Genomic DNA, 17,161 nt, shown 5'->3' on the forward strand with positions numbered 1-17,161 from the left:
TACCTCTGCTATCTTCTTCAATAACTGTAACTACCAATTCCTCATTCTCTCTAGAATCTTCTTCAGGACCACAGAACCAAAACTGCACATCCTCTCAAACTTTTTCTACCTCTTGTATGGTACCATACAAAAGCTCTCTATTCATCTTTCATAAGCATAACACTGGAGTCTTCACATATTAAAGACTCCTATCTAAACTTCGTATTTTTGAGTGGTGAACTGCCAACATTCTAAATTGATCAGAGGTGCTTTGACACATTTTCTAAGATAAACATGCAAATGAATGTTCTTGTAAATTATTATGCTTTCTTATTTTACATGGATCTAATAATTGCAAGATCGAAACTTTGATCTTCAGACTTCTTAATGGAAAGTCACGTACAAAAGTGTATAATAAATCAATAGATTGCTGAGGAATGCTACAAATACTATTACAATTCCATTTGTAAGGACCCTGTCTATGTTTTCCCTGAAACTCTTCAGCTATCACCTCTTCCATGTTTCTAGGAACAATCTCCTCTTTTTCTATAGGACTCCCATCCTTAATCTCATAACATCGACCAGTTAAATCAACTGCAAGTACTAATGTGTCCTCTAGGAAATAGTCTTCTTTATTAAAGAAAGGCTCTCTACTTGATGTATGTTTTCATTCACCACTAAATATTTTACAAAAATTTGTTTTATTAATGGTGCTTTTTCTTTGGCTGCATCTGTTCATGCCCAACACCACTGTATTCAATCTTCTCATTGTATTAATATTCAAAATTAAAAGCTTACTGTTCAAGGCAAATACCTTATCAACTATAGCCTCCACCAATTTTTATGTTTCACTAGCTTCTCTTCCCCTTCCGTAATTATTCACATTTGTAATGAGATTCTGAATTACCCTGGCACGAAACATTCTCACTCTAAAATCTTTGAACTGTTAACTTCTCTTTGAGCTTTTGGCTTCCTTTTTTGACTTCTTGGTTCTGGTCTAACAACTTTTTTACTTTCTGTGACTGATTTAAAAGTGTCCATTTTGTATTCTTCGTTTTGCAAACATTTCAGTTTCCCACAAACCATTTTTAAAAATGTTTTGGTTTTGTTACCAACAGCTCCTTTCTCTTTAGTGAGATTGTCAACATGTTGTATTTTTCTGACTTGCAAGTAGGTCAAATAATTACTTCAATATCTATTTTTCTTGTGTTTCTTTTTTTTTTGCCATTTTTGGTTTTTCTTGTAATGCAGAATCTCCAAAAATAAAAAAATACTGTAATGTATACCTTCTCATCATATGCTGCTCAATATTATATTATTCTAATCATATCAATGTAATAAAAAATTGCACTACTATATTCTCACACTCTACATATCTTAGTTTTGTGTTTAAATAACAGTGTGCCTCTCTCTGTTATCATATGTAACAGTCTGACTCATTGTTTCAGTTTATGAACGAATGTGGTATGGTGTGTATCAATGTATGCTTGGGTTTGTTTTCACCTACATTAGTGTTTCTCCAGGTATATTAGTATATACATTGCTGTACCCCTAGGTGTGTTAGCATATGTATCAGCATATGCCTGGGAGTTTAATTACATATATATATATATGTATGCATTATTGTGTTTGTGTGGATTAGAATCTAAGTAGGTGTTTCAGTGTATTTATAAGTATGGTATTATATTTGCTAGTGTGTACATAGTCCTAGACATAGGGCCTCCTTTTGAGTTCAGTGGACGGGAAGACACGTCTGCTGAACTTCTGACGGGGAGGTTCCCACCATGCTGGCTACCTCCCTGCCGGGCCCATTATGACTTTCCTGCTGGACTTATGGGTGGTAGCCAAGGTATCCGTGCATCAGCCCAGGGGGAAAGTGGCAGCAGCATTTCCGCCGGCTCGTAATCGAGCCGACAGCAATGCTACCAATGCAGGGGCCACCAAGACCCTCGCAATGCTCACTGTCTGCAGGTAGACCCATGTACTGCGCATGCCAAGTGCATGGGCAGTGCAAGGCCCACCCTGTGGCTCCATGTACCTGTTTACCAGCAGCCTTTTCAAGGCAGTGATACCACCATGAAAAGGCTGGCGGAGAACTAGGTTGTAATCAGCAGGGTGGGACTGCATGCATTGCCACCGTAGCTGTTTCTGACCTCTGCCACGTCAGCCCTTCAGGATCACTGATCCCAGGGTTGACGGTGGTACCCTGGATGTCTGACTGCCAGGTTAGAAGCAGCTCTCCTGACCACCACCATGATACTGGCGGTCTCAAGACCACCAGCCTCGTAATCAGGCCCCTAGTGTTTTACTGAATCCATTAGACTCCTATTATGTTGAAGACACATAAGTATCATGCATTCCCAGCTTCAGAAATCTACGAATTCATCAGATTCCTACACTAACGTTTTTCAATCTATTTTGTATTTATCCTTCATTGGCCCCATTTTTTCTTCTTTCTATCTCAGTCTCCTTCTAAAGCACACAAAGAATTAAAATAACTCATCCCATGTTTGCTTTTGTCTAAGATGGTATTATTTCCTGAACAAAAAAAATCATCCTTACAACACAGGCAGCCATGCACCATCGTAAAAGCCTTAGCACTAGCCACACATTTCGGCATCGTCACAAAGATAAAATACAGAAAGTCACTCTATCTTTTACATACAGTACATTTCTGACATGTTGAAGTGGGGCAGGGCAACACTACAAAGCACTTACTATACTGCTTTACAGCATTGGCCCTGTAAATGAGGCCCTATATGTCTTTCATTATAAGTACATACCATCCTTCCTATAACTAATGTACATACTAGTTCACATGTAACCTCTATGTAGGGAAAAGGGAACTATAAGTCTTTGTAAATGTTTTCAACTACCAACTAAACTTGCAAGTTTAAGTGTGCACAAAAATCTCTAATACTATATTCTAGCATGGTTGTAAATCTTGTTTGTACTTTTATTAATTCTATAAAATGACACACACATTACTACATTTATAAGTAACATTATCAAAACCTCTCTGCCTAAACCTGACTTAAAATAGTTTTATATATATCATGGCCAATTTTATTATTTCTATTCTCAAATACAGCTTGGTTTAAAACTAATGCTGTGATTCACATACCTGTTAATAGCTTTCATTAATAGATAAAATACTGTCACAATACACCTTTTATTCTTGTTTGTATAACAATAACATCTCTGAATAAGAATGGTAGCATACTTTTAGACCAAGCAGCTGGTAATGGCAAACTGTTCACCTTAGCTCTCACTGATACTGTCCTAACTATATAATCACAAACTATGTTTCATCTTTTCTGTATGTTATGCCACATCTGAATGGTCAGTGGCTGTTCACTCTTTCTTGTCTTTTTTGGTAAGAAGCCCAATCTGCTCCTGTGTGCTCCTGGAGTCGCGACTCCATCGGGCTACCCTGCGCTGCCCGGTGTAACTTCACAATGGAGTCGCGACTGTAGTCGAGTGTTTGAGAATATAATTCCCATTATTTTTTGCACAATTTCTTCAATATTTTACATCCTTTGATATCACTGAATTGGAAAAATGAATCATTATATTTATTTGTACAAGAATATATCTATTTTGTTTTTAAATGGTGTCCTTTCACAGTTCACCTCCCCCCACACTCTTTCACCTCATCTGCCATAACAACCTTCTTTAGAGCACTGTACTGTAGCAGTAGTTCAGAAGTTCATTGCATTTCTATTACTAACATACTAGCTTCAATGTGTGCTATTGTGGTTAACTATTGCAGGATGCTAGCATATCCAGAATGGCTTTAGTTCCTTATGGAAAATTAGAACTGACTTACAATTTTACACCACCACCCATTTTTTGTCTCCCAATCTGAATACAATATCCAATCAAAATTTAAAAAAATTAAATCCACAACCCCCTCCATTTTAACCACCTCACAGTTGGAAAACTCCATCATTCTGCTGCAATCTTCTCCTCTGTGCTAATGCCCCTTCTCTTTAAAATGTTCAAAGTGTGGATTGTAGGTCACAGCTTTGTTTTTTGGGATAATAAGTATGCTAGAAAGAGTGGCATTAACAGGGACCTGGGTTTGCCTAATGTGGATATTGCTTGGGTTGCCACAGAGGGTTAAAGTGGCAACAATTGGTTCCATTTGTTGAAAGCATTAGAGACTGCCAACTGCCTCACCTCATGATTGTGCGCTGTGGTGGTACTGTCCTGGACATACTGACTGAGGTAGGACTGGAAATCCTAATGAAGAATACCTTTGTTCAATTAATGCACCATTTTCCTTGCACTGCCTTTGTGTTCTCTAACATATGCCAGAGGCAGAAAGGGAATTGTTCATCTGAAGTCTGTCTGATACACAAAGCAAGGAACCATGTTAATAAAACAGTTTCAGTATTCCTCAGAGACTACAACATGGGCTTGATATACAATAATAACCTGCACTTTCAGATGGATGGGATATATAGAAAAGATGCTGCTCATTTCACAGATGAGGGCAACAGAGTGTTTCTGAGCAACTTAAAACTCTGCATCCGTGTGTAGATCTACTAATACTATACACACACATTAAACACAAAGGGGGTCATTCTGACCCCGGCCGGCGGTGGAAGCCGCCGGCCTGGCTGGGACCGCCAGAATACCGCTGCGCGGTCAAAAGACCGCCGCGGGTATTCTGGGTTTCCCGCTGGGCTGGCGGGCGACCGCCAGAAGGCCGCCCACCAGCCCAGCGGGAAACACCCTTCCATGAGGATGCCGGCTCCGAATGGAGCCGGCGGAGTGGAAGGGGTGCGACGGGTGCAGTTGCACCCGTCGCGATTTTCAGTGTCTGCATGGCAGACACTGAAAATCTTGGTAGGGCCCTGTTACGGGGGCCCCTGCAGTGCCCATGCCATTGACATGGGCACTGCAGGGGCCCCCAGGGGCCCCATGACACCCCATACCGCCATCCTGTTCCTGGCGGCCAAAACCACCAGGAACAGGATGGCGGTATGGGGGTCGGAATCCCCATGGCGGCGCAGCAAGCTACGCCGCCATGGAGGATTCCCCAGGGCAGCGGAAAACCGGCGGTACACCGCCGGTTTTCTGTTTCTGACCGCGGCTGTACCGCCGCAGTCAGAATGCCCAAGGGAGCACCGCCAGCCTGTTGGCGGTGCTCCCGCGGTCTTTGGCCCTGGCGGATTTTACCGCCAGGGTCAGAATGACCCCCGAAGTCTCTCCTTAGAGACACCCTATATACCATACACTATTTAAATTTAAAAGCAAATCTGATCTTTTTAACAAAAAGGAGTCACATCACTGTTGCAGATTAGCAAATCAAAAGTGCAAATTCAATATACAATACACAACAAATTGTTCATTTGTTTTTATTTATTTTATTTTCACTCTCCATGTAGCAGTGAAGACATTGGTAGAAGTATAATTGGGTATATTAATGGATGCTCGAGTGACAAAGTGCAAGAGTGTGTGACTGGGTCTTGAGTGGGTACCTGCGTTTCTCAGTGGGTCTATGAATGGGTGTGTGAGTGTCTCAGTGGGCCTGTGAGTGGGTGTGTGAGTGTCTGAACATGTCTGTGAGTGGGTGAATGAGTGTCACTGGGTCTGTGAATATGTGCATGAGACTCTCAGTGGGTCTGTGAGTATGTACATGAGTGTGTGACTGGGTCTTTGATTGTGCGTGTGAGTGCCTGAGTGAGTTTGTAAGTGGGTCTGTGAGTGTCTCAGTGGGTCTGTGAGTGGGTGTATAAATGTCAGTAGGTCTGTGAGTGGGTGCGTGAGTGTTGGACTGGGTATCTAAGTGTCTGAGTATGTCTGTGAGTGGGTGTGTGAGTGGGTGTATAAGTGTCAGTGGGTCTGTGAGAGGGTGCATGAGTGTGTGACTGGGTCTGTGAGTGGGTATCGAAGTATCTGAGTGCATTTGTTAGTGGGTGTGTGAGTGTCCAAGTGGGTCTGTGAGTGGGAGTGTGAGAGTCTGAGTGGGTTTGTTAGTGGGTGTATCAGTGTCAGTGGGTCTGTGAGTGGGTGTGTGAGTGTGTGACTGGGTCTGTGAGTGGGGTTGTGAGTGTCTCAGTGCATCTGTGAGTGGGTGTATGAGTATCACCAAGTCTGTGAGTGGGTGTACGAGTGCCTCAGTGGGTCTCTGATTGGGTGTTTAAGTGTCAGTGGGACTGTAGGTGGGTACATGAGTGTGTGACCGGGTCTGTGAGTGTGTGTGTGTGAGTGTCTGAGTTTGTCTGTGAGTGGGCATATGAGTGTCACTCGGTCTGTGACTGGGTGCTTGTGGGTTTGTGTGGGTCTGTGAGTGAGTGAATAAGAGTCTGAATGGGTCTGTGAGTGGGTGTAAAAGTGTCAGTGGGTCTGTCAGTGGGTGCATGAGTGTGTGACTGGGTCTGTGAGTGGGTATCTGAGTGGGTCTTTGAGTGGGTGTGTGAATATTTGAGTGGGTTTATGAGTGGCTGTTTTAGTGTCTGGGTGCATCTGTGAGTATGTGTGTGAATGTCTGTGTGGGTCTGTGAGTGGGTGTATGAGTATCACTGGGATTGTGAGTGGGTGCTTAACTGTCAGAGTGGGTCTGTGGGTGGATTCATGATGGCCGCAGTCTGTGAGTGTGTGAGTGAGTGTCTGAGTGGGTCTGACAGTGTGTGTAACAGTGAAGATGAGAATATATATATATATATATATATATATATATATATATATATATATATATATATATAGAGTTTTTTTTTTTTTTCTTTATCAGCAGGATTCTTTGGATATATCAGACACCAAGGGCCTGATCTAAAGTTTGGTAGATTAAGTAAAGTCAGTCAAAGTGGCAGAGGACTTTACCTCCACCACCTAGCCTTAATTCCAATTTAGACTTCTGTACCGGCCCTTTGGTGAACTCATTGGGTTTACATGAACCTCCATTATGGTGGTTCAAACAAAGCAATTTAAGAGTTTGGTGTGCGTCCATCATTAGTAACAGACTCTTATACAAAACTTTAGAAAGTTTTTTGTTTTTCTAAAAACAAATTCCCAAAGCAGGAGTCTATATATAGAGAAGAAAAAATAAAAGACCCCTTTCATGCAGGTTTTTTACCTTTGCTGTTCCCTGTCTTAGGGATATTCCTGGGAATGACAGACAAAAAAAAGCCATCCAACTGCCCCCTATAAATAGGGCGGTGGCTTACATCAGATGGTCTGCACTCTCTCAGGCTGTTCGAGAAAGGTTAACACTTCGATATTGGCCTCCACCCCCCATGCCACCAATGTCCCCAGATATCCAAAAGCCTCAGTCTGCCATTGGAACCCCAATTGAGGCAACTCCTATTTGGTCCCAGCACCTAGTGCTCCCAACAGAAACAGCAATGTCTTGTGCCTGTTAATGTTTAGTCCTGCCACTGCCCCAAATTCTTCCAGGCTGTCTAACAGCAAAGGCTCTGACTCCCTAGGCTTCCTCAAATAAAACAAAACATCATCAGTGTAAAATAATATTAAATGCATACTATCTTCAGCCTGCATGCCCTGGTTCCTCTTATCTCTCCAGATCATTGCCACCAGTGGCTCCATAGCCAATGCAAACAATAACGGGAAGAGGAAACAACCCTGCAGAATACCCCTCTCCAATCCCCACTCTCCCAACATCAGCCTACCGCTAAACAGTCTGGCCCTGGGTGCTGTGTACAATAATTTGACCCACCTGCAGAAACCTGGGCCAAATCCCAACCGGTGAAGTACCTGCAGCATATACGTCCAATCAAGCGTGTCAAATGCTTTAGCGATATCCACAGACTTCAAGACCAATCCCCTTCGAGCTATCGTCTACCATATGTAGTACATGGAACAATCAACGTAGATTAATAGCCATACTACAACCAGGGATAACCCCACACTGGTCCTGTGATCATTAAGGTTCCTATCCCCCCCATGCAGTTACTAAGACCTTGCAAAGACATTTAGGACCTCATTACAACCCTGGCGGTTGATGATAAACTGGCGGTAATACTGCCAACAGGCCAGCGGTAATTACCGCCAAATTATGACCATTGCGGAAAGATCTCTGATAGACAGCCAATTTACCACTCCGACCGCCAGGGCGGAAACAATAGCCACCACAGCAGTAGCTGTCAATGTTCCCCCCACCATATTATGACATGCCAAACCGCCACCTTTTCCGGGGTGGTACCAACATCAAATGCCTGGGGAAACAGACCTCAGAAGGGAAAGGATTCACCATTGGAGACACAGGGAATAACCATGCTGCCATGGAGCCCGAGTTGCATGTCTTCCCCATGATTTTCTACGTGCTGCTCCACCACAAACACCAACCCCAACTAAGACAATGACGGTGAGTACAGCTGCCTAGCACACAAAAGAGGGAGGCAGAAAAACAACATTGACACACACATGCACCACACCCCCAACACCATACACACAATCAGTTGCATTACTAAAACATTTTTACCTCGGATAAATAATGCAGGGACAAAATGATTTTGAAAAAGGGAATGTAATGAGAGCAACACATCAAGATAAAGAAGTGAGGCAAGATAATAGATACATACATATGTACACAAAAAAGGAACACAGCCCAGTCAACAATGTACGTAGTCCACATGGCCACAGGCCAAAGTCCAAGGCCACACATGGCACCTGCATCAACATGGAGAGAACACTGCAGGGGCATCACTTGGGAAATAGGCAGGCAGCTCTGGGGGACGGGGGCACCTCAGCCAGGAGATGGAACAAGACCACTGGTTCTGGAGGGAGCAACATGCCCTGTGCTTGGTCTTGGGGAGTGCAAGGCCACAGTCTCTCAAGTGGGTGACTTGCCCACTAGTTCTGGAGGGGGCAACATGCCCTGTGCTTGGTCCTGAGGAGTGCAATGCCACAGTCTCTCGAGTGGGTGACTTGCCCACTGGTTCTGGAGGGAGCATTGTGCCCTGTGCTCTTGATCCTGGGGAGTCTGGGTTAGGTGGGTGTCTTACCCACTGGTTCTGGAGGGGGCATCATGCCCAGTGCTCTTGATCCATGGGAGTCTGGGTTAGGTGGGTGTCTTACCCACTGGTTCTGGAGGGGGCATCATGCCCAATGCTCTTGATCCTTGGGAGTGCAAGGTCACAGTCTCTCAGGGGGGTGTGATACCCACTGGCTTTGCAGGGGGCAGGCCGCACAGCAGCCCATGGAGGCAGGATTACATACCGTCCGCCAGTGGTGACAGCTGCTCAGTGGTGGTGCTGCTCCTGGTGGGGGGAGGCTCCTGCTCATCCCCTGCAACCTTGGACGGCTGCTCACTGGAGGTGGTGGTGCTGCTGCTGGTGGGGGGAGGCTCCTGCCCATCCCCTGCAACCTCAGACAGCTGCTCACTGGAGGTGGTGCTGCTGCTGCTGGTGGGGGGAGGCTCCTGCCAGAGAGGTGTGAGTTCTGCTTGGTGTGGTGGTGATGCTGGTAGTGGATGATGATGCAGTGGATGCAGGTGTGAGTGTAGATGAAACTGGGAGGGAGGTGGAGGAGGAGGAGGGGGAGACAGTGGAAATAGTGGATGTTGGTATGTCTGCATCTCGATGGTGTTTGTGTGAGAGCCTGTGGGATGAAGTGTGGTGCTTGTGTTTGCCTGTACCACTCTTGTGTGTTGTCTTGTGTGCATGCTCATCTGCCTGTATGCTTGGGATGGGATGGGGTTGAGGAGAATCAGATTGGAAAGAGGAAGTTGGGGGGGAGGGTGGAAACAGAGACATTGGCTGCCATCAGAGAGGAGGCCAGAGCCTGGATCAATCTCTGTTGGGCCGCAAAGCCAGTGTGAATGCTCTCCAGGAATGCATTAGTTTGTTGCATCTGGGCTGACAGCCCCTAAGTGGCATTCTCAATGGTTGACTGCCCTACAGAGATTGATATCAGGAGGTTAATAGCCTCCTCACTCAGGGCAGCAGGGCTAACCGGGGCAGGGCCTGAGGTGCCTGGGGCAAAGGAGATTCCCATTTGCCTGGGTGAGCGGGCACGGGCAACTTGATGAGGGGCTGCTGGGAGGGTGGTGTTGGTACAGGGGATGGCTGATGTATCTGTAGCTGGGGTGGTCACAGAAGTGTCCACCACCACCAGGGAGCTTCCATCGGAGGAGGTATCTGTGTCCCCTCCAATCTCCGCCGTGGTGCTCCTCTTGCCCTCCGTCCCACTGGTGCCCTCAGCATCAGTGGACTCTGCCTCCTGGGTCCTGTGGAATGCAGCTCCCTCCATCGCCCGTGCCTCTGCTTCTCCACCAGATGATGCTAATGCACATAAGGACAGGATGACAAAAAAAGAAAGGGGGGAGGGAGACAAAGGATACACTGGGTCAATCGCTGCACCAACACCACTGTTGGTGTGCACAGCACCCTCACACACAGGGAAAAGCCCAACGCAATATGCCATAGCACTGGCAGAGAAATAGTTAGCAGCCAAGCCATGGGGAGGGGCACACACCACCAAATGCAGAACACCTGGGACCAACCCAGCCCTGACCAGTAGTGGATGCCTAAGAGTTAGGTAGCAGGATTATCCCTTCAGAACCCTAGCCACCAGGGGACCTACTCTGTAATGCCAGGCCTGTCCTAGGGACACCCACTGACACACATCCCCCACCCGGATACCACCCTACCACGTGTAAGTTGCAATGATGGGCACTGTACTCACCCCCTTGTGGCTGCTGTGATGCCCTCAAGCACCCATCCAGTTCTGGATAGGCCGTGGCCAGTATGCAGGCCAACAGGGGGATCAGGGTTCAACGTGCACCCCTTCCTCGCTGGGAGGCCATCCCCAGCTGGGCCTCTGCCATCTTCCATGCCCAGCATCTCAGGTCCTCCTACCGTTTCCGACAGTGAGTGCTCCATCTGCCGTAGACCTCCAAGGTCTGCACTTCCTTGGTGATGGCACACCATATGCCCTTCTTTTGATGGGCGCTGACCTGCAGAGGAAATACACACTGGAAAATAGTATTATTCAAACAGTCCTGCCTTTAACACTTATGGTCCACCATACCCCTTCACTTTATCATTTCCACACACATGGCCCAGCACACAACCAACCCGTGTACAGACCCCTGGTGGACTTGGCAACAATGGATGATAGGTACATCATTCTCACTTATAGACTTGACAGGGCCACAATCACAGAGCTGTGTGCCCAATTGGAGCCTGACCTGATATCTGCTATCCTTCACCCCACTGGGATCCCCCCTCTTGTGCAAGTTCTATCAGTGCTCCATTTCCTGGCAACTGGTTCTTTCCAAGTGATGGTGGGCTTGGCAGCAGAAATGTCACAGTCAATGTTTTCAATAGTGCTTACCAGAGTGTTGTCTGCCCTGGTTAAACACATGTGCAGCTACATTGTATTTCCCCAGGTTGAAGATTTGGCCACAGTGAAGGCCGAGTTCTATGCAATGGTACATATCCCCAACATAACTGGGGTGATTGATGGAACACATATTGCATTTGTTCCCCCCATCAAAATGAACAGGTGTTCAGAAATCGAAAGTTTCCACTCTATGACTGTACAGATGGTGTGCTTGGCGGACCAGTACATCTCCCACGTCAATGCAAAGTATCCTTGGTCGGTGCATGATGCCTTTGTCCTGAGGAATAGCAGCATCCCAAATGTGATGTCTCAACCACAGAGGCACAGGGTGTGGCTAACAGATGAGCACTGGTCCCCACCACGTATATGTTGGTGTATGGGTATGGTGTGGGACATATGGGATAGTCTGTGGCTAAATGTTGTCCCTCAATATTACAGGTGACTCTGGTTACCCCAACCTATCATGGCTGCTGACCCTTGTGAGGAATGCCAGGACAAGGGCAGAAGAACGTTATATTGAGGCCCATGGGCGAACCAGAAGGATAATAGAAAGGACCTTTGGCCTCCTCAAGGCCAGGTTCAGGTGCCTCCATCTAACAGGTGGCTCCAAGTGCTACTCACCGAAGAAGGTCTGCCAGATAATAGTGGCATGCTGCATGTTGCACAACCTTACCCTGAGACGCCATGTGCCTTTTCTGCAGGAGAAGGAGGCTGGAGATGCCCGTGTTGCAGCAGTGGACACTGTGGACAGTAAGGATGAGGAGGCAGATGATGAGAATGAGGACAACAGAACAGAAGTCAACAGACAATACTTCTAATGACACTCAGATAAAACAGTGTTACTTCACAGTTCAATTACATTTTTTTGAATTTCTGTGGCACTGGCATGCTGTTATTTCCCACTTCTATGCCCACTTACTGTACCCTTTGGCAATTCATTTTACAGATGTTGGTGACCTCACATATGCTCCTGGTGTGATCACTGCAGCCAGCTACAGGTCATAAACCTATGTTCATTTTCTGTACAGTTGAATTGCAATGTTTGTACCTGTTTCAATGAATACATACTTAAACATTTTGACATACTTTTTTTTTCCAAGGGTGTTTATTGAAGTGCAAAAATATTGAGGGGCTAGTGCAATGGGATGGGGTGATGATGGAGGAAAGCCCAGTGTGTTGTTCCAGTCTGTTTGTAGCACAGGTGCTTTGTCCAAGGGGACATGGGAAGGGAGGCAATGACAGTTCAAGGTGGACAGGGTGACACAGTGGGACACAAGGGTGACAATCAGGAGAGTCTCATTTCCTGGCAGGGGTCTTGGCAAGTGTATCTGGCTTCTGTCTGGATCGCATGGAACGCTTGCGGGGTGGTTCACCTTCTCCAGGGGAGGGGTGCTGGTGGCCCATTGGTCCTGTGGCAGGGCCTCCTTGGTACTTGCGGCAGCAGAGGTGGAGGGCTGTTCAGATATTTGGCTAGTTGCAGGGGCCCACTGTTGTGAGACTGCCTCCCACATAATATTGGCCATGTCTTCCAGCGCCCCTGCTATGGAGGTCAGGGTGTTGTTGATGGCCTGTAAGTCCTCCCTGATCCCATGGTACTGTCCCTCCTGCAGCTGCCTGTTCGCCTGCACATTGGTCAGGATCTGGCCCATCGTGTCCTGGGAATGTTGATATGCTCCCAGGATCTCTGCAAGTGCCTCCTGGAGAGTCGGTTCCTTGGGCCTGTCCTCCCCCTGGCACACAGCAGTCCTTCCAGTGTCCCTGGTGACCTGTGCCCACTGCCACTGACCCCAGGTCTCTGATTGTCTTGGGGCGAGGTTTGCCCTGGGGTCCCTGCAGAGGTGGGCACACTGCTGATTGGTGTGTCCTGGGCACAGAGGTATGGTTACGCAGTGTGGGTGCTATGGTGGTGTTTCCTGTTGGGGGAGGCTCTGTGGTGGTGTGTGACTGGGCCTGGGTAACCGGCTGTCCAGAGGTCCCTGATGGGCCAGACTGGTCATCTAGATCCTGAAGACCAGAGTTGCTGTCATCACTGTGGGCCTCTTCTGTTGGGGGACTAGATATTGCTGGTACCGCTTCTCAGCTGACATTGACTGGGGTACCTATTGGGATGTAAATGATGTTTTATTGTTTCTGTGTCTGACATATTTTGCATCCATCGCTTGCCCTCTTTGGTTGTATTTGCCCTGGCAGTTATCACTTGTGTAAATTGGTATATGGTGGGATAGATGATTCTCTCTAGTGTGCATGCTTTAGTTATAGGTGTCCATGCAGGGCTGTGAGTGGTGTCCATGCAATGGTATGGCATGTAGGGCTTGGCATTGGGACAAGTGAGATGTGATGGTGGAGTTTGTGGGATGTAGTGGAGTGATGGGAGTGAGGGTGAAGGTATGTGATGGCATGCAGGTAGAGGGGTACTAGTAGTAGAAAGTTGACTTACCAGAGTCCAGTCCTTCTCCTACTTTGGCCAGGCTCTCAGGGTGCATGATTGCCAAGACTTGCTCCTCCCATGCTGTTAGTTGTGGGGAGGAGATGGGGGTCCACCACCAGTCCTCTGTACAACGAGTTGGTGTCTTGCTGCAAACAAATGTACCTTCCCCAGTAGGTCGTTCCACCTCTTCCTGATGTCATCCCTAGTTCTTGGGTGCTGTCCCACGGCATTGACCCTGTCCACGATTCTCCGCCATAGCTCTATTTTCCTAGCTATCGATATCTGCTGCACCTGTGCTCCAAATAGCTGTGGCTCTACCCTGATGATTTCCTCCACTATGACCCTTAGCTCCTCCTCTGTGCATCAGGGTGTCTTTGTGGTGCCATGGATGTTGTGTGAGGTGTGTAGGTGAGGGTATGTAGGGTGATGTGTTGGGGTGTGTGAAGTGGGGTGCATGGGTGGTGTATTGGTGAGTATAGTGTGTGGCTCTGCTTTTGCCTGTGGTCTTGTTGTCTGTCTTGTGCCAATGGTTTGTATTCGTAAAGGGTTGTGGGTAATGTGGGTGTGTGGTTTATACTGGTGTGGGTGTGTGTGTGTGGGTGTGGTGTGTGTATGGGTGTCAGGTGTGTGTTGTTTGATTTGTCCAATGTGGTGTTGTTTTGTTTGTGTGTGTGTATTTTGAGCGTGGTGGTATAGACTGACAATGGTTTACCACAGTTGAATGTCTGCTGTGGTGATTCGTGGGTCATAATGTGATGGGCCTAGTTCTGTTGGTGTAACCGTGTGGGTTTGGTACCGCCACTTTATCACTGACCTTTGGTGTGGCGGAATTGTGTCTTTGGCTGAATAGTGTCATTTCACTATGGTGAATGTGTGTCATAAAATGGCGAACGGATATCCGCTGCAGCGGTAAGTTGGCGGCAGTCAGCATGGTGGTAAGTGGGATTTACTGCCAATGTCATAATGAGGGTCTTTGTGTCCACATTCAACATTAATAATGATCTATAAGCTGCAGGATCTAACTCATCTCCACATAGCTTCGGGACCATGCAAACCACATCCTCCTGCATTGTAGGAGGCAGAACTCCACGGTGCCTGGCTTCCCTATAAAACTCCAGCAGTGGTTCTGTTGTCTGCACTACATGTCCCTGATGAAATTCAACTTGGAACCCACCACCTCCAAGCATCTTCCTCTGCGCTTCCCTCAGTTCCTCCAGTGTGAGCTCTGCATCCAATTTCTCCTGCATTACCACTGGAAGCACTGGCAAGTCCATACTCTTTAAATACTTAGTCACACCAGCAGGTCCCACAGCCCTCTGTGACCCCTTCAGGCCTTCCAGATGTTTCTTAAGCACTCCATTAATCGATTGCTCTTCTTCACCAGTGCATCATGTGGTTATCACTTGAACACAATAGGGAGTCTCTTTGACTCCTTGTTCAACTGCCATGCTAGCCATCAACAAGGTATATCCTCCTCACTATGTAATCACTCTCTCTATTCTTTCCTGGTGATTCTGTCCAACCTATCCCAGGTTTCCCCAATCACACATTGAAGTGTTGTGACCTTTTCCCCCATTGTTTTGTCCAGAGTCTCTTGCCCCTTTAGGCCCATCACTCTCCCCTCAAGTGTCTTCAGGGGGCAGACCCAAGTCATAGGACCCCACACCGTTCTCTCATTCATCAACTCCAACATTAAGGGTGAGCTGTCAGATTAATAACGTCCTAGATACTTCACCACTTGCACCGAAGAGGCTATGTCCTAAGTACCCAGCTCTCTACCCAGCTTACTGTATGTACTGTGTGCCAGTTACAGACAAGAGTACTTCTTAGCTACCAAATGTATCTCCTTCCATATGTCAACACATCACGCATTCCACGTTAGGGCCATCAGTGATTCCACCATAGCTGGTTTTGTTGCATACCACAATGGTTTCCAGGCCAGCTCTCCATCTCTCACACAATTAAAATTTCCTTTCCATGACATTCTTGTGACCATATCATCCATCAAAAGGTCCTGAATTTTCAGGTAGAATTCTCTATCATCATTGTTAGATGCATGCACATTCAAAATGCACAGGGCCATACCATTTAGCCTTCCCTGCACCAACATGTATCTGTCACATTGGTCTGCTTCTGAGTATTGCAATTTGAACAGAATACCAGGCACCACCCATACCGATACCCCTCAGGCATATGATGGCATATTTACCTTCTGACCCCACATCATGCACACATGCCCCTTGTCATCAGCCAACTGTTCTCTTTGTCTAGAGCCTAGAACAGCCCCCAGGCAAGCTTCCCAGTCCATGCCTTCCAGTCCCTCATAGCAAACTCCATTATCTCCCTCCAAACAGAAGTTCATCCATTGTCCTCCCAGCCCACATACCACTCCTCTGGTGCCTCCTCATCAGCTGTATTCATCATACATTCTCTACTACACTCCATCTCTCACACCAGCATACTGTCCTGCTGCACTACCACTCTTGGCATAAGCTGTGACATTTGCACACCCGCTTTGGAGGGGTTTCCTGTGCTTCCATGTTTTGGGCATCTCTGTTCACTCACATGCACTGACCTGTGCATACCTTTCTCATGGGTAAGTAACTTATGCCACAATCACACCTCCTCTGGAGTCTCAAAGAAGTGTGTCCTGCCATCCTCAATCACTTTGAGCCGCGCCAAGTGCAACATCATATAAGATAAAAACAGCACTTTCAGTTTTTGTTTAGCTTCTAGAAAGGGTCTTGCTTGTGTTTTCACCTTACGGATGTGGTCCGGGAAGATGGCGATATTGTGATTTTCAAATTAAATGAGACCCTCTGCTCATGCAGCCTTCAATATTAGGTTTCAATCCCTGTAGTTGAATATTCTTGCGAATAAAGCTCTTGGGGGCGCCCCCTGTGGGCTCTTTCAACAGCAAATATGGGTGACACATCTTTCAGCTTCCTTCTACATACTCCACCCAGTTTTCCAGCAGTGTTGTGGTTGCCATCAGTCATGTCACTTGATCCCAGAGTGTTTTTACTTCTACCTGCAGGTCTGTGAGAGTGTGTTCTGCAGACATGACCACTTTATGGAGGTCCATGCAGAGAAACCCCGCATCGATCAACACTGTGTCAATAGACCCCTCCAATGCCACTCATAATCCCTGGATAACTTCCAACAGGGCCATGCAGGATGGCTCCTCCTCCTAGTCCAGCTCAGCCATACTCATCAGGTCAGCAGTCCTCATTTAGGGCAGTGTACTGCATGATCATGTTTCCTTGATATCCCTTGTCTGGCTTGTCTTTCCTATAGCTGGGGTCCCCGGTCTGTCAGATGGTCTCCCCCCACCTTGCAAGGTGCCCCACAGGGGTCTGCACTGTCCACGCTGCTTCACTCTCAAGGTCACGACCCTGTTAGTGCAACATTATTGGCAATGCCCTGCAGGACTTGTGCATG

The sequence above is a fragment of the Pleurodeles waltl genome, chromosome 6 (genome assembly GCF_031143425.1).
Source record: "Pleurodeles waltl isolate 20211129_DDA chromosome 6, aPleWal1.hap1.20221129, whole genome shotgun sequence".
In the NCBI taxonomy this organism is placed as follows: domain Eukaryota; kingdom Metazoa; phylum Chordata; class Amphibia; order Caudata; family Salamandridae; genus Pleurodeles; species Pleurodeles waltl.